Raw genomic sequence first — 21,114 nt, 5'->3', positions numbered from 1 at the left:
TGTTCTTCATTTTCTCAAGTGTCACCAGTTGGTTCTTTTTATGGTACTATTTTGTTCATCTTAGTTATATACCTAACCCTCATACCATCATTTCCTACTAAAATCAAACATAGATACTGTATTTGGTTACAATACAAGTATTACCCATGACTGTTCCTTGGCCTCAGAGTACAAGCATGATGGATCCCCAATCTCTGTGTTCTGCTGAGGCACCACTTCAACTGTCCTTGCTGTTCAGAAAGTGTCTGTGTTTCCAGTTCTAACATCTGCCAAGATCTCTCCTTTGCTTTTATCATGCAGGCTACAGAGGTTCAGGTTTTTTTTAGGAGGCAGCATTATCTATCCTTTAGTATTTCAGAAGTATGCTCCACTGACCATCTGTAGGTCCCCCAGAATGACAAGAAAAATCTCAGCCCCCTTAATGGTAGGCTGGGGGGAAATTCTTTTGCTTGTTCTGGCAAGCAAGCCCATGCTTCTAAAGATGCTGGTATCAGTGACTTGTGCAGACTGCCTCATAACAATATTGGGAATCTTCCAGTGTGATCAACTAAGCCCTGTAATAGTATGAAGAAGCAACCCTTTCTATTGGTAAAGTATGGGGTGAGAAGTGTGTCTGCAACAAGCAGAGGAGACTGTGTCCTATCAGTAACAATTTAGGAACTCTGTTGTGCAAAGCCTCTTACACACTGCCAAGCTTTATGACATAGCACAGCATCACACCCGGTATAGCATTACACATCTCCATAACAACAGGCCTAACACTAACTGGGGTTGCTGATAGCGAAACATTTGATGTTGAAGGGAAGTCTCATATCGGTGTCCTGTTGAGGAGAGCTCTTAGATTTCTAGGAAGAGGGCTTTTGTCTTCCTGAAGCTCTGCTGCCACTGCTGTTCATCCCAGGTCTGCATCAGCACCCTTTCTCCCAACAGCCACTCCTACATGACTGATCCCAGATGCAAAGTGCCACCGCACAAGAGTTACTTCTTCAGAGCATTTACCTGGAGCAACAGAACACTTTCATTTGTCTGCTTCTCCTCTTCTGAATGCTGTACTACCATGCTATCAACAGCCCAATGAAACTGTAGAGCGTAAACCCTCTAGCTTTAGCAGGGTTAAATCAGGCCAATGGTCAAACCACTAGGCTGTTATGCTGAAAGTAGATATTGGCAGAAGACATGGTTTTGAACAAAAATGGCTGTGGGCATTGTGTTTTGTAGGAGTAGGGGTCACAGCAGAGGGCAGAGACAGGTGAGGAAAGCAAGCTGAGCAGGACTGTGGGCAAAGCATTGTAGTGGTACATGGTGGAGGGTAGTAGAGCTTTGCTTGGGGCACATGGGCCTATAATGGCATATGAAGGAGTGTATGCAGGGCTTTGCTGGGAGGAACTAGGCAATTTGGGTTGTAGGAAAAGAGGCTTAAGGAAAAGTGGAGATTACATGGTGGGGAGATGTTATAGGAATGAATCAAAGGGGAGAGGAGCTGGAGTTTGAAGAATAGTATGCTAAGGAGTGGTGGCTGCATTATTGTCAATCCTGTGCTATGGCTGCTGCTTGGGCCTGCAGCAGTGTAACTAGGAGTAGTGACTGGGGCAATCGCCCTGGGTACCCACTTGGTCGGGGGTGTGGAGGGAAGGGGCTGCTGCTGGCAGCCATTCATTTGCCCTAGTGATTGCAGCTGCAACTGGAATTCACTGCTTCAACTTTGCCCTGGGCACCTGGCTTCATCCCTATGCTGCTGAGGGCCTGTTTTGTGGTTTAAAGAGGGCATCAGGGTCTAGGGCTAGTACCTCAGCACAAAATCTATTCTTTTAATCTAAGCAAACACATCATTTCCCTTCCCCTCCCCTACACATGTTCACTTGCCCACAAAAGCTCTCACTCACACATACCTTCCCCAGCACTTCTGCAGAGTTGATTAGAAAATTGTGTCACAAAGTAGAGTGTTGCTCTATTTCTAGCACCTCAGCTCTTCAAAACACACTTTTTTTCTCTCTGCCTCAGAGCTGCATCCAGCTTCCCAAACACCTTTTCAGAGCAAAGTGTTATTGATCATGCGAGAGGTACCTCTAAGCATATCCACATTCCATCTGTTGGGTGATATACTGACAGGTGTCATTTCCCAGCAGCCTGGGCTCATGCGAGTAATTCCACAGCGCTAGCTGCTTTGTTTCTGAGTCACACTGACCTCGAGCATTTTATTGGCATTCTGTCACCGTTTAAGAAAAGTGCCTCCAGTCTTTGGCTGGAGCTACACTCAGTGGTCTCATGTGATGCTTTTTAGGGGATACCATTAAGGTGAATTCTAATAAAAATGAGTGGGGCCTACCTTAACTTTTGTGACCTTGACCTCTCAGAGCAGAGCATTTTCCCTAAACCTCAGTAGCCTTCATAAAAAAAAGGAAAGCAACAGAAAGTAATAAAATGATCTATTGAAGTAATTAGAAAGAATTTCTTAAAACTTGAAAAAGAGCACAGTGTGGCAGAGAGCAGCTAGTGACCGATAAGGATTGGCCTGATGTTCTTCACCTGCGGAAGGTTTTTGTCAGTTCTGAAGTTGATGTGATGGTTCATTTCGTTTCCAAGAAGCCCACGCTGGGCTTCTTTTCTCCCTATCCTGGCCAAATGATTGAAATCATAACAAGGGACAAACTCCAGCACTACCAAATCTCTAATAAATGTCCTGGTTTCTTTGCAATCTGAGTTCAGACTGACCCATAGTCTAAAGAAGCCCTTAGAGGGAGGGAGGGAGAGAGAGACAGAGAGGCAGGCAGGCAGTGTGTCATGATGCAGTCTTCCCCACTAGCATACCTACCTTGGTAGAGCAAGGAATACCATTTAGCTATTTTGGTTCCAAGTTCAGTGCTTTAATCACATAAAAACATCTCCTCTCTTCCTGGAACCCCTGCATTATCCACTGACTATTTTGTGATCTGTGGAGGCATGAGTCCAGTAAAACAAATACTAATCTGAGCATTTAATCGGTCAGTCTCCAAATATAAATGGTTAGGATGGGTGTTCACAGGCAAATTTAAATCTGAAATTTCCCAACTTTTAAGTACTTGAGTTTGTAACCTTAACATTTTTGCATGTAATTTCCTGATCTTTAAGAGAACCAGAAAAGAAGGAAATCCACCATAATGACCTATTTTATAGCTACAGCTAAAGTTTAGCAAAATTCAAAACAACTGAAAAGAAAGACTTAGAAAAAATTACACAGTCTTAATGACAGGCATTGCTACTTGCAACTAATTCCCCTGAGAGAGGTCCAGAGACAGGACAGGTGTCAAAGCTATCAGAATGCCAGTGGTAGTAGAGCTTTAGCAGAAAAAGGCACTGTTGTCCTACACATGATGTCATAGTTGGGAGACATATAAGCACATGGATGAAAGCCAGCTGACTGCAGTAAAAGAGATAGGATGAAGGAAGAAATCTACCTTCCAAGGAACTAGCCATGACATCCACCTCTCCATTGAGATCATCTGCCCTCCAGAGTCTAAAAAGTTTGAAACCAAAGACTTATATTAGATTCCTCCCTGGTCCTTAGTATATAGATAACAAGAGCAGAAAAGACCTTCCTTCAAATCAGGCTTTTCTGTATGCTGTGGCACTCACTCCTGTCTGATGAGGACCTGGTCAACATGATCCATGCGTGCATCACTTCATAGCTGAATTCTGTCTGCCTAGAGGTGAAGGCTACAGCTTATGCGTTTTGGGACTGGACTGCCTCTTGAGCAAGAAAGTTACAGGGTTTTCTATACGTGCTCCCTTCTAGTCCCTAGTTCAGATCCTGAGCTTAAACTTTAAGGCTATGAAGGGTGTAGGGTCAGACAGTTCAGCTCTTTGCCTCCTTGACTCACTATGCAGCATTAAGTGCAGAGCCCACATTTCACAGATTAAAATGGTACCAAATACATTTCTTTACAAAGCCAGAGAAGATAAACCACCAGAAGCAGAGGGCCAATCCTCTGGCCTTTATTGTGCTGACATTTATGTTCCTCTCTGGGTCTGAGGAAGACTGGAATATTATTCAGTAGCCTCATCAAATATTATGTTCCTGCAGGCAGGTCTCTAACTGGGCTCAGTTAAATTTATCTGTTTGATTACTGGGGCTCATATTATTAAACCTTGGAGTTGTATAATTTTATCCTTTCTGAATGGCTACAGTACGTTAACACTGACTGTTAGAACTGAGATGTATTCAGCACTGTGAGACATTCACTGAGTTTGACTGTTTTTATGAACGATTTGGGAAGTGATCCCATCAAACATTATGTCCTTTTTTACATGGGTTCTTGCTAAATGTCTCTGCTTGCCGGTTCTAATGTTATAGCTAGATGGTTTGGACTTGCTTTGGGGTCTCCTGGACTGCCTAGTACTCAAATAATGAATAACTGGTGGTAGCAATTATTTTTCGGAGTTACATGTCTTTAGTGCTGTTTGGTACATTTGCAACACCAAATGCCAATTTAGTGAAACTGAAACTTTTCATGGGAAATGGTGGGTTTCAACAAACTTCCTGTTTCAAAAAGCTTTACTCAAAAAGCTTCTAAATTCTCAAAATTTCCTATTTTGACGTCTTCAGAATGAAAAATTCCAGTTTTAAGTAGGAATGTATTATCATCTCAGGGGAAATTGAAGCTCAAGAAGCTTGTGCTTTATGGTGGACAGCTAGGACTTGAACCCAGCCCTCCCAAGGTTTTACTGCATGAGGAAATCATGCCAGAAGTGGAACTAACAAGTTTTCCACCCAGCACAAAACCCCTGGCTCCCTTGTAGGGTGGGTGGGTGCTGAGCACTGGAGAGTGGAGATAGAAAGGAGCGTGATCAGTCTTACCTGCTCTGGGGTCTCAAAGACCCCAGCTGCTGCTGCCACGTTTCTGTCTGCCTGCCCCTGGCTGCTGTTGCTGTGCTGTTGTTGGGCCAAAAGCTCCCTATGGGCTGCCATTCCAGCATCCACTCTCAGTCAATGTCCAGGGCTAGTGCCCCACTGGCCTACCCCAAATAAGACTCTTGAATCACACATTGTTTGACCAACAGTGATGAGATGCTCTCCCTGCACCCTAAGCTTGCAGTCTAAATGAGGCAAGACAAGTATCAGACAAACTCAGGAGGCCGCGTGGGAAGAGGCAGCAGTTAGCATGCTCCTCTGATTGTCCTGTGTACTTTCAATTCCCTGTGTGGATGGATGCGTCAGGGTGTTTTACAGCTCTGCATCCCCTTCCAAGGGTGTTGCTGATATATAGAGCCGGAGGATACATGTCGAAGTTGTAACTATTAAATGAAAATTCAATACAAAGAATATTTAGGAAAGATGAATAAATAAAATTGTTGTTCTCTTTTTCAATGATATGCAGATGAATTTGGCAGTATATCACATCCTCAACGCAGCAATGCGTTCCCTCCCCAGACTCATCTAGAAGCATTCATTACAATGTGCCGTAAATCCTGCTGCTTTGTTTGCTGTTGGTATCCATAAATTAGGAAAAGACTATTGGATCCTAATTTATGGTCCCCACAAAAGATTTTGCCAGAGTCCTCTAATACAATTTGCTGCCGTTACAATGGCAGCGGCATGCATCCTGCATTGCCAGTAGCATTTTAATTAACGGGCTGCTGAAAATGGATTGCTGGTGTATTTCAATCATTCTTGGACACCTCTGAAAAAGATCATTAGTAATCAAATAATCAATTCAATTAACACTCTTCAGTAGCAGAAGTTTATCAGATTAAACCACATAAAATTAATATTTTATCTAATTGTTATCTAAAGCCATTGGCCTGAATAGGAGGATGTTAAGGACAGCATATCAAATTCTCCACTAGCTTTTTCCCAGTGAAAGAATAAATTTGATGACTTACAGTGGCCCTTTCTTAGGTATCACTTGAGACCACCAGAGCTCAGATATATAGTAAATGTGCTACCTGCATAAGTGACCTGGGAGGCAGCTGTTCTCCAGTTGCACAATTCCTGTGAGCCACTAGGCGCTGATATGGTTGAAGAAGAAATATCTACAAAATACACAGTACTGTAAGAGTAAGGCTGTAGCAGTGATGGTCAAAAAATAATGCAAGAAGCAAGGATTTCTTAGAGCAATATCTTTTATGGCACCAATTATGTAATTGGGATAGAGCAAGACAAGATTTCAGATGCAGCATAGTTGCTACATAGTTGCTCCAATAAAAGATATGACCCTAAGAAATACTTGCTTCTGTTATAAAATATATAGCGCCAACCCTTGTGATCTGGCAGAGGTGATAACACCAAGAGATGTAGCAGCCAGTTTGAAAGCTAGATGGAGACAATATGCCTTCCCTGTTCCCTGACTGGGAGCTGTAGCTAATCTGTAGGGGACTGGATTAGAAACTAATTCCAGATGCTTTTTCTTTACAGCACTACAGAACTGTGGTAAACTTCTGCCCCACCACCTCTTTGGACAGTATTGTCTAGTGGACAGAGCACCTAACTGGGACTCAGCAAATTGAGATGCTGTTCCTGGCTGCATCTCTGGCCTGCTGGGAGACCTTGGGTAAGTCATTAAAAAGCTGGTTCAAGCCTCAGTTCCCCCCTCTGTAAAATGGGGGTAATGATACTGACCTCCTTTGTAAAGCACTTTGCAACCCATTGATGAATGGACTAGGTAAGAGCTAGATCAAATTACTATTATGCATCTTGTAGAGCCCACTGACAGGAATTTGTACCCTCAAGCTCCCTCTCATTAGGGGTCTGATTCATGTCAGGTTATTGTCTTCCAAGTCTGCAGGATGCCTGCAGGGAAGAGTGTATCTAATGTTGCTCTTAGCATTAATTTGCCTCAGTGAGCTCCCTGAGGCTTCACAATACCTGGCTTGAAGAACCAGCCTTGTTCAGTTCCCAGTGGCAGGTGATGAACCCCCGCAGCTGTCAGATTTTTTTGCTCTAAAGAAGCATAATTCTTGTGTGGTTATCTACATTATACTTAATTAAAGTCTTCATAGTGAGAGTGGCCACCCTCATTTAAAGTACATAAAGACACTGGATGAGAAATACATAAGATAGAGTATGTTTAAGGCACATTGTTGTATTAATGGAACAAAATTATAAATTTGTATTATGGTGACTGATCCGTTGCCTACTTATTGCTTGAAAACATACATTTCCTCTGATCAAATGCTTCTTAATAGCTTCTCATTGGGCACTGGTCATGGGACATTAGGCACCAATAAAAAAGCTTCTTAAAATACAGGCTGAGTAGTTGTCCTGTGACAGACCCTGAGGCTGTAAATTTGGTTATGTTTCTTAATCCTTTTTGCTAATCTTAGCCATGCTGTTCTAGGAAAGGAAGCCTATTTCTTTGAAATGTACACAGGAGGAAGCCATGGAGATGTTATGCTAATCAGGATCCAGATTTTTAGACCTGCATCTACAACCTGAAAGGGAACCTTTGACTTTCTTGCCAGAGTAGCATGGTAGTTCTCAGTCTGCGTCTCTTGTTGTTATTGTAATGCAAAAAGGCTCCATTCATGCTAAGGCAAAACTTACCATAGGATTAGGATGAAGTTAAACTTTAGAGCTTATACCAGTAATTTAAAGGTATAATATAATACATGGATAATGTGACACGTATTATCCTGAAAACTCAGTATTACAAAATGCAGGTAGTCAAAATTAAAGTTAAAACTGCTTTGCACATGACTTCCCCTCTGTACAATGGGGGTGACAACACAACCCTGCCTCACTGTGCTGTTGTAAAAATAAATGTATTCAAGGCAGTGTGGAGTTCAGATACTGTGGTAATGGGCTCAGGAGTTGATGGAAATGCTACTTAGCATTTAGAAAGACTATCTGGCAAGCAGCATGGGTGCCAGCTAAAATGAGGTTAGTGGCACCAAAACAAAGCATTTATATTTCAGGACACCATGTCTTCCAGCCATCTGTTGCACGAAAGCCAAGGAAGATGAAACAGGCAATAGAAATCCCTCTGAGGGAGAGAACTCTAGATGCTGTTTGGATGGCAAGCTGTTCAAGATTCACTCAATCATTCTTCTTTTTCCCTTGCATGATATTTTGCAATTGCTGTTGTTCCTGTGGGAGATGAGTTGCTGTGATGGTAATGCTCATGGGGACATAACAGCATTATCAAATCTACAGCACTGTAACTGTGTATAGCTTTACAATACAGCTTGATGAGTTTATAATCGAGGACAGAGAGGTGGTAACAATGCAGTATCCAAATCAGCTCATCAGTTTGCAGCTGAAAAGTGTAAATTGGCTACAGATGCAGAGTAAATTATTTCTAACCAGAGAGCATGTGTAGAGAGATGTATTAGGGGTGGTCTTTATTTAGTGCTTCAGGGTTCTTGGCCCTTCCACTGATTTTTTTTTATATATATATATATATATATATATATATATATGCTTTTGGAAAAGCCAGTCACCCTCCTTGTGCTTCATGTTCTTCACTGGGAAAATGGACGTAATAATATTTAACTGTTGGGCAAGGGGTAGTGAGGTATAATATTCAGTACTGGCATGTTTCCTGCTAAAATACCAGACATCCTGTTCCCCTTCCTCCAAGATGGGAACCTTTGATCCCCGAAAGTTCATTATAAAGCAAACATTTGCTATTACCTTCAGACTGTCACAACCATTTAATCTTAATCTAGAGTTCTGGTCCATTCAGATTTCCAGGAACTGTGCACTGCCCAGGCCCCCTTATTCCAGTACATTGGGAGTAAAGATTTATGCTATGTCAGATACCAACTTCATCAGAGAGATTAATGAGAGATAATTTCTTAGGAAGAGGTTTATTGAGTTCTCTGAGTTCATTCACCAGCTGTGAAGCTGAAACATCTGAAAACATTTTTTGAATACTAAGAGTTTTCTGGCAAAACCACAAAAGAGGAAGTAGTTTTTTTGGTGCTCTAGCATTATAAATATGTTTTTGGGCATTCACATGAAGAGACTTAATCATGGCAATCTAGTTTTGACCTATAAAGTCCTAAGTGGCCTAGTGCCTATATACCTAAGGGACTACCTCTTCCCTTTTCGTAAGTTTGTCTGACAGCAAAGTCCTACATACTCTGTCTGTGTATCAAGTTTGTTCAGTTGAAACACTTGGTGGGTGTTTCCACCAAGCTCAATCATTCCTCAGCTTTGGAACTCCACCCTGAAAGCCTGTTAGAGCCTAAGCCTGCACATATGTTAGAAATCCTCTAAGACCTTTTAATTTGGGTAGGGTAAAGTTTGTGGGTGTTCTTTGGGGGTTGGTTTATCACTGGCTATTTACTTTTAATAAGTTCTTTCATTTTTATTATAAGCTGCCTACATCTACACTGTACACTGTAGGTACTCAACTCTGTGTGGGAAATCCACAAAGTCAAGTTAGGTACCTAAGTTTCCTATACTTTAAATAGAGTGACTTATCTTAGGGCTAGGATTCAGAATGCTCAGAGTAAGTGGAGGTGTCTGAGTCACTCAGTAGGAAGAATGGAAGAGGTGTATATGCGTCTTGGGGTCATGCTTCTCCCCAAGCCATTGTCCATAGTCAAGTTCCTATCTCACAACTTCAGGAAGATGTCTATGTAAATATGGGATTCACTTTTAAGACATGGGTGAGGGGCAGTTTTTGCATAATCTATTAGTGGTTAGAGCACTTGCCCAGGAAGTGAGAGACCTCCTCAGCTTGAGGGGATTCAAGTCCATATCTCCCATGTGTCAGATGAGTCCTGTAGCCACCAACCTATTAATCAGGCTGGATGGGAATACTCTCCACTTCTCCTGAAGCTGGATCCTTAGATAGCCAAGAGTGCAAGATGTACAGAGCCAGAAGGAGAATAAACCAGAAGAAATATGACTGTTTTCCAGGAATGAGGGCACTAGACCTGGGATCAAGTCCCAGCTGCTAGGGTTATGTCTCATTTCTGAATAATGATTATCTAGAATAAAATGCATTGACAGTCCTGGAGAAGAGTTGACTTGCTCAAGGTCATGTAATGAGATGAAAGGCAGAGCAGGGAGTAGTCTACCTGACTTCTGCTATGGAATGTGATATCTTGAGCACTTGTCATTAATCTGATTATTTTTCCCCCTGGGAAAGTACTTGGAAATAAGAAGATGCGCCAGTGCCACTGAATCTCTTTCCTAACACACTTGCTAAGCTCAGGGCAAACACCTTCCATTTTCAGTATGGTTTGCTTAATCCATTCCCATTCAGGCTTATATGCTTTTTCTAGAAACAAGAAATGTTGTAACTCAAAAGAAAGACACAAGAGAAGTGGGGAAAATGAGAGCTTTGAATACAGTGGAGCTAATAAGGAGAGAAATTCTTGTACAGTTATGCTTATAGTACAGGCAAATGTAATTCCCACAGAGGCGACCCTGTGACACTCGCCTTCTAAAGGGCAAACCGCACGATTCAGAGAAAAATGGTTCACAGCAGGCTGCTTGCAGGATAAAGAAAAAATTTTTAACAGCATCCTATCAACTGTGGAGCTTTTTAAGACAATGTCCTAGCAGGACACCAATGTCTTAGGTACTTATGAGTGGGAAAGAAATAAAAAGGGAAGAACACCCCCTTCATCACCCTATAATAAAGCATAAACTCATGGAAATCTATCAGCACTAAGAAAAGGCATCCTTGAAAAGTATGCCAACATAGTGGAGATAAATTGTTTGTGATGTGGATGTAAATTTGGAATGAAAACAGGAAAGAGAGGAAATGAAGAACTGGCTGTCTGAGACATTAAGATAAATAGTGAAACCTTCTGCAGAGTTGATTGGCACAAGTGTGCAGGTGAACGAGTAAACAAGAAGGCAGAGATGCAGAGAGGTTATATACACTGGTATTTTGGGGGGAGGTAGGATACAGTGAATGTTCTGCCCCACAAGCACTTTTAGGAAGAGTCTGAGTAGTCTCTAAGGACAAGGAGCTAAGAATGACCAAGAATGGGTTTATTCACTCAAGGATTCAGAAGGGCATGCGGCATGAAGCAGCAGAGATACTAACTGAAGTACACTTGCTCTTTTACCATGGAAAGCTATGCGGGGAGAGGAGAGATCTGACAGGAGATGACAAAAAAGCAAAATTGGTTGGTGGGGAGGAAAGAGGCACCGGAGCATTCCATCTTAAGTGGACCAGCATGGATCCTGGTCTCTTGCAGGGATCCACACTGTGTTCAGGAGAAACCATTGCTGAGGCACTTTCTTCTGGTGCAACATGTGAGTTGTACAACAGATAAAGTAGCAGCCTTGCCCCAGAAGGAGCTGTTATATTAACATAATGGAACATTGCGATGTACTGTTCATCATCACGGCTTTCCTTTGAAAAGACTCGATTTATCAATTCTAAGAGACCTTCATCGGTGCTTGCACTGGCACTACCGCCAAATTTCAACGGGGGCATATCCTATGGAATTTCTATAGCAAATGTATATAGGTAAATATCGAAGCTTGTGGGGGAAGTAACCGCAATTTATGCACCTACCTGTTCAGCATTGCTTTAGAACTTAAAAGTTATAAACAACTGCAAACTTACTTTCTCATGCCATCAGAACATATCTGCTATTAAGAGCATAGGAAATAGGACTGGATGGGATTCCTGGGTTGTTGAATCTAGATATCTGTATCCTAGAGAAGTGTGTCATATATTACATTTCCTCAAACCCACTTTGAAACAAGTTCTTGTCCCCACTGCTCCTATGCGGAATCTGTTCCAGAGCCTTACTGCTCTGAGGGTTACTAACATTCAATTTTCAGCTTAAATGTATTTATTGGATGGCTTATACCCAATTGTTCGTGTGTCAACATTATCATTTAGCTTAAATATGTCTTGTCCATTTCTGGGGCTGGCTGTCTATAAATATATCAGAGTAATCCTGTCCTCTCACATTTCCCCTTGAATTTTCCTGGCAAAGTCCTAATCTCCTCTTCCAGTCTTAGGAACAGTTTCCCTCCTTCTGTTTACATGCCCTTAGCTAGTTTGTCATAGGGTCACTATTTGGTTTGATTTACTGATCTGCAGTTAGCAAATCTCTTTTCAAATGTTTGTTTGTTGAGCAGGTGACTGCACATTGGCTGCTGGGGGTATATTCAGTGTGTGCAAAATATAGCCAAATAAGGATTCTGATTGTGTTCATTTACTTTCTGGAGTATATTTCTGGCAGTCCAAGCAATTCCTTCTGCTAATTCTTATTCTCTGTGGACTCAAAGTATCATGGCAAATCTTTTCACTTCATATTTTCATGCAGGCACTGTGGGTCATTAGCTGAAAAGACTTGATCAGAAAGTCCATGTCTTAGAAAGATTAGATCTCAGATGATATTTCAATCTCGCTCAGGACTCTGTACTCAAGCAGCAGCTGATATTAGGGCTTTTTCCTGTTGGAGATGAAATTAGTGACATGGAACTAGGCTGATTTTTTGGGGTTCTTTTTTTCACAATGGAACATACCCAAGCCCTTGAACAGGGGTGGCTGTAAATAGCATGCAGGTAAATATTGCTTTTAGAAATCTCTGCCCAAACACCAATTACAAGGTCTGTGGGACCAACTCAAACCCAATAGCTGTCTCTAGTTAGAGAGAGAAAGGTAAACTCTTGAACTCTGTAGCAGGTCCCCAAAAAGAAATTACATCACAAACTTAAACAGCAATGTGGCCTTTCGCAAAGACTGCACCTCACTTGCATACTAAGAAAAAACTGATAAGGCTACCAGGTAACCGCATTATAGAAAATTCCACACAAAAGATCTCTAGTAATAGTCAGCTTTCGCTAAATGGTCTTTACCTTCAAAGTACTGTAAAAGAAGCCAATCAATACAGTTTGCCGGCATCTTTGTAATATTTACTGAGGACATAATGTTTCTCCAAGCTGCTGTGATCAATACATTTGACGCACTGAACATTTCAAAACTGTATTCCTACGCAAAATCTTAATTAAGGTGAAATTAAGGGTACAGGAACATATTGGTAGCTGGAGTGCAAGGAAATTAGAGCTAAAACATAAGCAGTAGAAGCTCAGCATATTCAAAGGTAAAGTTAAATTTTCAAAATCTCCAATATTTGAAATAATAAAAGTTCACAACTAAAGGTCTCATTTCTGTCCTTATTGCAATGTCAGCTTGTAGCAGCAGTGGTAAGGTTAGTAGTCACCTTGGACATGATCTTCAAAAGTTATTGTTGCAGATAGAAATGTCATCAAGGAGAATGAAATATCTCAGTTCACTTCACCAATTAATCCTAATTTAAAAAAATGTGTGTTACTCATTATTGTATGATCTGGAATTGATATTGCTCTAAAAACCCTCTTGGTTCTTTGGCTGGAACACTATTGGCTTTCAGATGGCCTTCAACTTCTTATTATAGTTTCATAGTTTCATAGTTTTAGGGTCGGAAGGGACCTAATAGATCTTCTAGCCCGACCCCCCGCCAGGGCGGGAGAACAACAAAAGAACCCTAAAAACAAAAAACGGGACTCAAATGAGTCCAGCCAGGTAGGTATGCAGCCTCTTCTTAAAGATCCCCAGGGTAGGGGCCAGCACCATCTCCCTTGGAAGTTGGTTCCAGCTCCTAGCCGCCCTAACTGTGAAGTAGTTTTTTCGGATGTCCAATCTGTACCTCCTCTCCATCAACTTGTGCCCATTACTCCTTGTTATGCCAGCGGGGGCTAGGGGAAACAGCGTCTCCCCCAAACCCTTCTGGTTCCCCCTAGTGAGTTTATAGACGGTCACCAGGTCCCCCCTCAGCCTTCTCTTGCGGAGGCTGAATAGGTTCAGGTCCCGCAGTCTCTCACTGTAGGGTCTGCCCTGTTGTCCCCGGATCATGCGGGGACATGACTTCTTGACTTACCTCTTGACATTCTTGACTTACCTCCAGCTTTAACGTAATGTTGCAGGCTGGGTTGACTTGTAACATTAATATTAATGTTACAGGCTGGTATTGGTAAGTTCAGCTATCACTTTTGATTTAAGATAGCTGAAAGAGACAGGTGAACACATTTTTGTGAACACAGATATTGACTTGCTCATGGAACTGATGGGCAGGATACCCTGGGAGGCCAGGCCAAGGGGGAAAGGAGTCCAGGAGAGCTGGTTGTATTTTAAAGAAACCTTACTGAGGGTGCAGGAACAAACCATCCCGATGTGCAGGAAAACTAGCAAATGTGGCAAGCAACTAGCTTGGCTTAGCAAAGAAGTCTTTGAGGAGCTTAAACACAAAAGCTACAAAAGTGGAAACTTGGACAAAAAACTAGGGAGGAGTATAAGCGTATTGCTCGGGCATGCAGGGGTGAAGTCAGGAAGGCCAAAGCACAATTGGAGTTGCAGCTGGCAAAGGACATGAAGGTTAACAAGAAGGGTTTCTTAGAAGTATGTTAGCAACATGAGGAAGGTCAGGGAAAGTGTGGGTCCTTTTACTGAACTGGGGAGTCAACCTAGTCACAGATGATCAGGAAAAGGCTGAAGTACTTGATGCCTTTGTTACCTTGACCTTCACAGGCATTGCCATGGCAAGAAAGTTTGGTGCCCTGGGCAAAGCTTACAGCAGCAGCCTGTCCTTGCCCTGCACACAGATCTGGGGGGCACACCCCCCCCCATGCTTCCCCGGGAGTGCATGCAGCAGTGGGAGATGCCCTTCCCCCGTCCCTGTGCCCCACCCAAACAAGCCCCTCGCGGCTCCCTTCTGCGCCCTGCCCTGGCTGGGCAGCGTCTGTTGGCGCCTGGGGGTGTGCGAAGCGGGTCCAGTTTGATTTGGATTTGGCCAAAATCAGGGACAGTGATTCAATTTGTCGATTCTGATCGCTGTCCCTGATTTGATTCAGCCAAATCTGAATCTGAAGATTCAATGCTGATTTGGAGAATCAGTGATTTGGGCATAGACACAGCCTTAAATGTTTTTTCTACATACCTTGAGGTATCAGGTATGGCTCATGATCGCTGCGATGCTGGGGCAGATGGAGCGTCCCACAGGAGTGTGGGGGGGCCCTCCATGTGCTCAGCAGTGAACCCGGAAGTGGACCAGGTCTGCTGGGGAGCATGCTGGGGGGCCCCTGTGGCTCCCCGGCTCAGCAATCAGTTGCAGGGGGACCCTGAGTGCCCCCCCAGACCCAGGAGGCACCAGTCACTGAGCCAAGGGGATGTGGGGGCCCCCCTCTGTGCTCCCCAGCGGACCCAGAAGTGGACCAGAAGTGCTTCTGGTCCACTTCTGGGTCTGATGCCAAGTGTCCTGGGGAGCCCCCGCGCTTCTGTGGGACGCTCCATGCGCCCCAGCATCACAGCACTCACGAGCCCCTGACACCCTGAGGTATGTAGAAAAAGCATTTAAAGCTGTATCTACCTCCAAATCATTGAATTTTCCAAATCTCTGAATTGATTCAGAGAGTTCTGATTAGATTCGGAGAGCGAAGGGTCCTGTCATTCGATTCAGATTCAGAGATTCAGCCGCTGAATCAGGCCAAATCTCCATCGAATTGAATCAGGGACTGAAGCTTTGCACAGCCCTATTGGCACCCCTTCACTGCAGCGTCTGGGGCCATCGCCCTGCTCAGCCCGCTTGCTATGGCACTCGTCACAGGCAAGGTCAGCTCCCAGACTACTGCACTGGGCAGCACAGTTTGGGGAGGAGGTGAGAAACCCTTGGTGGTGAAAGAGCAGGTTATGGACTACTTAAAAAAGCTGGATATGTATAAGTCCATGGAATGGCATCAGCATTGCCAGATTTCTTCACCAGCTTCTCCTCCTCACTGGACCCTGAAGTCCCCACTCTTTGGCTAGTGTCATGTCAGACTGGGTGAGTATCCCAATACTTAGCCAAGTGCTGGATAATTATCTTCCTCTTCATCCCTGAAGTGGTTTCCAGTTCGTAGTCCTCTCAGGGTTTTAAGGGTTAGAGACCAAGCACCCATTTCTACACCTTGTTCTTTGTACTGTATTCCTATTCCTGCATGTGCAGAGCCCAGTGAGTTTCACTGCAGGAACTGGTATCCCAGGGTGCCCAGAAACAATGTAGGTGGTATAGAAGTGGAAAGCAAGAGGTTGTGGGAAGCATCTGATCAATAGTGCTGGGCACTGGGTCTCCCAGAGAGAAGGGAGAGTTTCTTTGGTCTAAATACACAAATATAGTTTGACACCTTTCTCTCCCCCTACCATATGGTGTTCTTGTCTGAGGTGGAAGGGTTTTGAATACAAGTGCATGGTAAAGCCTGAATAGGACTTGGTACAGTATAAAAAGGAATCCAGGTTACTGTGTAAAGGAAGGGGTTGAATTCAGCTCTTTGCAGAGAGCTAGGGAAAGGCAGAGTATTTAAATTCCCCTTTGGTGTTGGTTAAGTGATGCAGAGGGGGATTGCTTCCAGCTGAATCTGACTGAGCTGTTCTCCACGGTGAGACATTGCCTCTTCCAGTACTAGGACAGCATATGGTGTCCCTTAGCACCTTGCTTTGTATGCAGCTCCCTTCAGCACCCAGAGGGCACCTTTGGGAGCGAGTTGAGAGAGGTCCAACTTGGGGCTATTATTCATCACTTCCCCAGCTCGCCTGCATAAAGCTGTGTCTTTGACTTGCATTGGGATTTGTGAGGCATAGCGGATTGTACTGCTGAGATCAGAGGCTGGTTGACTGGAAAGGGTAATTAAATCCTAGTCAAAATGAACAGATGACAGGCTAGAGATGCCAGGGAGCAACATTTCCCCAGACATCCTTATCTTGGGACACAGTTTGCAAACTCTCCTTGCACAGACTCATTTGGACAGACACATCTCAGCTGGAGCCAGCTTTGGTCTTCACCATTTTAAGCCTAATACTAGGGTATAACCATTTCCCTCTGTCTCTGACATGACACCCCTGATACACCATGCCTCTCAGACTCCAAGGTCATGCTCCACACACTCATTTGCTTAGGGGACTGCTCCATCCCCTGTAGTTAGCACATGTTATACATGTTATAGCTCTGTCATTACCAGCCTCCCATTTTTTCTGCCTCCCATTTTTTCATTCCCTGGAAGGGTTGGCAATGTCTGGGAGTCCATTCCTGTACTGTTCCATGACACAGCAAAGCCCTTCCAAACAGCTCTGAGGGCACATGCATGAATCTTAGCTTCAGCAGTACAACTGGCTCTTATTTTCAATTGACAAGTTTGAAAACCCCTAATTCTCCTAAGCTTTTCATGAAGGAGGATGGAATTTATTGGAGAAATATCTGAGGTAGGGAGGGGATATCTTAGGCCTTGTCTACTTTGCTGTCATGTGGTGTGTGGGGCCACCACAAGAAACACGCCATGCCTACTGCATCTGGCTCAGCCCATGGAAAATCCTGGAAATGAGGCAACACAATGGCTTCTGGGCACCCCTGTGCACCTGTTCTCCTGTTTTCTCTTAGATGTGCTTCTTTGCATAGACCTAGCACCATGTTAAAGCTGCTGTGCTGTCTCCTGTCTGAAAGTGGCTTATGCCATGTGGCAGAGTGGTCATGGCATGCTCTTTGCCAGTAGTCCTCAGGTAATATCAATTTGGCTATAGTTTATGCCAGTTCTTCTCTAGTATCCCAGCCTTTGCCAATGAAGTTTAGCTATAACTTGCAGCATTGACACACTGAGCATTCGTGTGCGTGTGTATGTATGTTTTTAGATTTCTTCTTAGTACCTGGAGCTGCTTAGACAGATCAGTGAACATAAGAACGGCTATGTGGATTCATCTACACATGCTATTAGCACAGAGCAATAAACTCTGGCACATATTGCACCATAATTTATTGCTCCCAGGCACACCATTTGAACATGCACCCATGATTGCAGTATGTTGAGCTTGGTCAGAGCAGCCCTGGCTGGCAGGAGGTTAGTCTGCCAGCCCAGGACTGCTTGAACCTAGCTCAATGTGCTGTGCAGGGAGCTGGCTGGGGCATGAGTCCTCCATTGTGGGGCTAGCAGGAAGGCAGCCTCGTGCCCCAGCCAGCCATGTTGGTGTCTACACATGAGCTGCTGCAGAGTAAAAAAAACTCTGTAGCAGTACTATCCTGTTGTGGCCTAATAGGGCCTCACAAGTAGACACGATACATTTACTGCAGAGCTAATTAATCAACTCCACATTAAACATCTCATGTAGATGTGCCCTGTGAGTAGCAGTTATAGGGTTGCTTTGGCTGTGTCCTTTGCCTATGGGTTTTGAATACAGGTCATAGCCAGAGCAGGAGGGAGGAAGCTGTGAATGTCCTAGCCCAGGGTCATGACAGCTGCCACATGCCCTTGCTGTCCTCTGCTGACTTCCTTTTGTCAGGTTAAAATATTTGATGACTCAATCCAAGGTTGGAAGGAGGGTGGATGCATAGCAGCTGGGGACACATGATGGTATTAGTCAAGTTTCTCCTGTCTCTCTAGATACACAGTATCTGGCAAGCAGCACCATAAGCCCTTTGCTCTCTCTTCATCCAAATATTCGTTCAGTACAGAGGTTGCCAAATGGATTTGGCTGGAGTCAGTACTCCGTGAGGAGCTGGAGTCACTTGCTTTGTTGCAGCTTATTTATTAGCTCCTGTTTGTGTGCGACTTGTACGATCCAAATGCTCAGAAGAAATAAGATCAGTTCAGCATGTCTGCTCTGCCAGGTGAGTAATGTCAGACCATATATTGCTACATAGCCACTAACATCATTCTTTAGGGACTAGACTGCTGGACAGCACTGGCTATAAAACTGAGAGGCTTTTCTTGTTCCTTTTTTGTTTCTCTAGAAGAGAGAGTCACTCCATTCGGGTAGTCACACTGCTCTCATATATCCTCCACAAAATATGGAGCAGATCCTGCTATTAAGGTCTCTCTTAGTACTTGGAAGGATGTTTTCACTTTAATTTATCTGTCCAAAGTGGTGTAACTAAGTAGCCTGGCTTCTTAGCTGAGGGAGTGTCCAGGTCTGGAGAGTTTTCGAAAGTGCTCTTTGCAATTGAAGTGCATTACCTCTTGGTCGTGCCCTGCGCTGGCTTGAAAAGAGATGCAAGATGCTGTGGAAGAAGGAAGGTGTCATTAAAAAAGACGAGCTGATGAGAGAAATGAAATAAATTTGGGTGTGGATTACTCCAAAGAGGGACTAATTATATTCAGAAGAGCTGTTTTTATATCAGATTATGAATGATTTTGCTAAATGGCTCTTGAAATTTTATAGAGAACCAAGAGGCTTAAAGTCCAGGTAGTGCAACAGTCTGATAGTACATAGCACTTTTAGGCCACAAACATTCTTATCAAGAAACTGAGGTTTGTATCCCATTTCAGAAACCAGGTCCCCTGCATATATGGTCTTGCTGCAAGAACAGATTGTGCGCGTCTGTGCCTGGGTCTCTGTTTATGTGGTAGTAGCAAGTTTAAGTATGTGTAGTTTCTATTTGTAATGCTTAGGATGCAGGCACGCAGCATGCATACAGTGGTATAACTCAGCAGTTCTCAACTGGGTAGGGGACTGTGGCCCCTTGGAAGGCTGCAAGCAGATTTCAGGGCGTCCACGGGGCTGTGGATATGGCACAGTCATAATTTCCAAGGTCAGCTGAGACAGCACACGCTTGGGCTGAGCCCACTGCTGCTGCTGCCACCAGGTTCATGCAAAAATGTGGATTTTCTCCTTTAAAGGAGAAAAACGTGGGAAATGGTGTTCCAGTTTGCAAGGGGCTGCTTGGGGTCAGAGGGAGCGGGAGGAGGCTTATGCGGCAGGGGGCACCAGGTGCACGTGTGTGTGCACACATGCACATGGCAGCCAGGCAGTGCTAGAGAACAGCTTCCACAGCTCCCTGCAAGTAAGATACTAGGGGGGGAGGAGGCATAGGTGACAAGTTGTGGGGGGGTGGGGAAGGTCACGTGCCCCTTTCACCCCACAGAATCAGCATGCACAGTGAGCATGAGGCTGTAGCCTGGCTGGATTGCCCTGGTGTGGGAGGGTGGAGTGGGATGGCAAAACTCTTGCCGCTGCCACTGCCAGGACTCCTGTGCCAGCCACACTGCCAGCAGTGGGAGGAGTAACAGATTAGGTTGGGGGTGCTGCCCTCCTTCTGCTGTGGATCAGGAGTGAAGGGCACTGGCAGGGCCAGAGCACTTCAAGTTGGGAGTGAGGGGTACCAGCAGACCAGGGAGCTGTGGGTTGGGAGTGAGGGGTACCAGTAGGGTCAGGGGACTGCAGGTTGGGAGTGAGGGGGGACTCAAGTCCAAAAAGATTGAAAACCACTGGTGTGACTGATATAATTGGCATCAGTGGGTACACTTATGGTATTTACATTGGTCAGATGACCAGCTCTTTGGAGGTAGACTCTTACCACTAGGTGCCAGAAAAGCCAGCCATAGGCTCGTTCCAAGGAGTTCATATGCTGTTCCGGTATTGGAATTAATTAGAGTTTTGCACACAATCTGTACATTGGTATAATTTACACCAGTGGGGGACAAGCTTTTTGGGAGGCGTCCCACAAAGTAAGCCCCACACCCCTCCTAGTGCCATTCAGATTCCCTTCCCTTGCCAGATCTTCTGCTTTGCTTTCTGCTCCCTTTCCTACCTGCCACTTTGTTCCTTGCTCCCTCACTGACCTAATGTGTGCCACAGAGAGTGGCTGCCCTTGCCACTTGTTGCATGTGTGCTATGGGTTGGTCACCCCTGATTTACACCATTGCATGATTTCTTCCGACTTCCTGAGGGGAAACTTCACCTCAGAATGGAATGACTTAGATGTAGAGTTGTACATCACATATCTGATATAAAGGCAAAGTATATCAGTGTAACCATTTTGTGTGTCCTCCCCTTTTGACTGATTTTACTAAACATCCCTGCTGCGACAGGGACCCATGATCACTTCCTTATACCTTACAATGCAGGAAGACATCTCATTGCTTTTCTTTTCTCCCACATAGCGCTCCTAGCCTGAAATTAGACGCAAGCACACCAACAAATTCCATTAGCAGGCATTTTCTAGATTAAACTGCACTGTGGTATGTCAAAGAGCAGTACTTCCTTGAGGCACTGTAACGTTATTTCGCAGAACTCTATCATCTCTGATATCCATGCTGGTTTGGGGGTTATTTTTGTTTTGTTTTTTAATTTTATTTAAGATTTGCCTCTGAGTTGATGCAATTCAGAACAATGCCACCATATGATCCAGTGTCTCCAACACCCAAACCACAGTTCA

General features: G+C 44.2%; 1 long non-coding RNA gene across 1 annotated transcript in view; it reads right to left on the bottom strand.

Annotated features, from left to right (window-relative positions):
* Positions 1-18,476: 18,476 nt before the first annotated feature.
* LOC102378902 overlaps positions 18,477-21,114 on the bottom strand; it is an 11,173-nt gene continuing 8,535 nt past the window's right edge. Inside the window, exon 3 of the long non-coding RNA XR_322809.1 lies at positions 18,477-18,957. This is a non-coding gene — a long non-coding RNA (uncharacterized LOC102378902). The remainder of the gene's footprint in view (positions 18,958-21,114) is intronic.

The sequence above is a fragment of the Alligator sinensis genome, unplaced genomic scaffold, assembly GCF_000455745.1.
Source record: "Alligator sinensis unplaced genomic scaffold, ASM45574v1 scaffold647_2, whole genome shotgun sequence".
NCBI classification, from domain to species: Eukaryota; Metazoa; Chordata; order Crocodylia; family Alligatoridae; genus Alligator; species Alligator sinensis.
The sequence above is the reverse complement of the archived record's forward strand: the minus strand, read 5'-3'. Positions and strand labels throughout refer to the sequence as shown.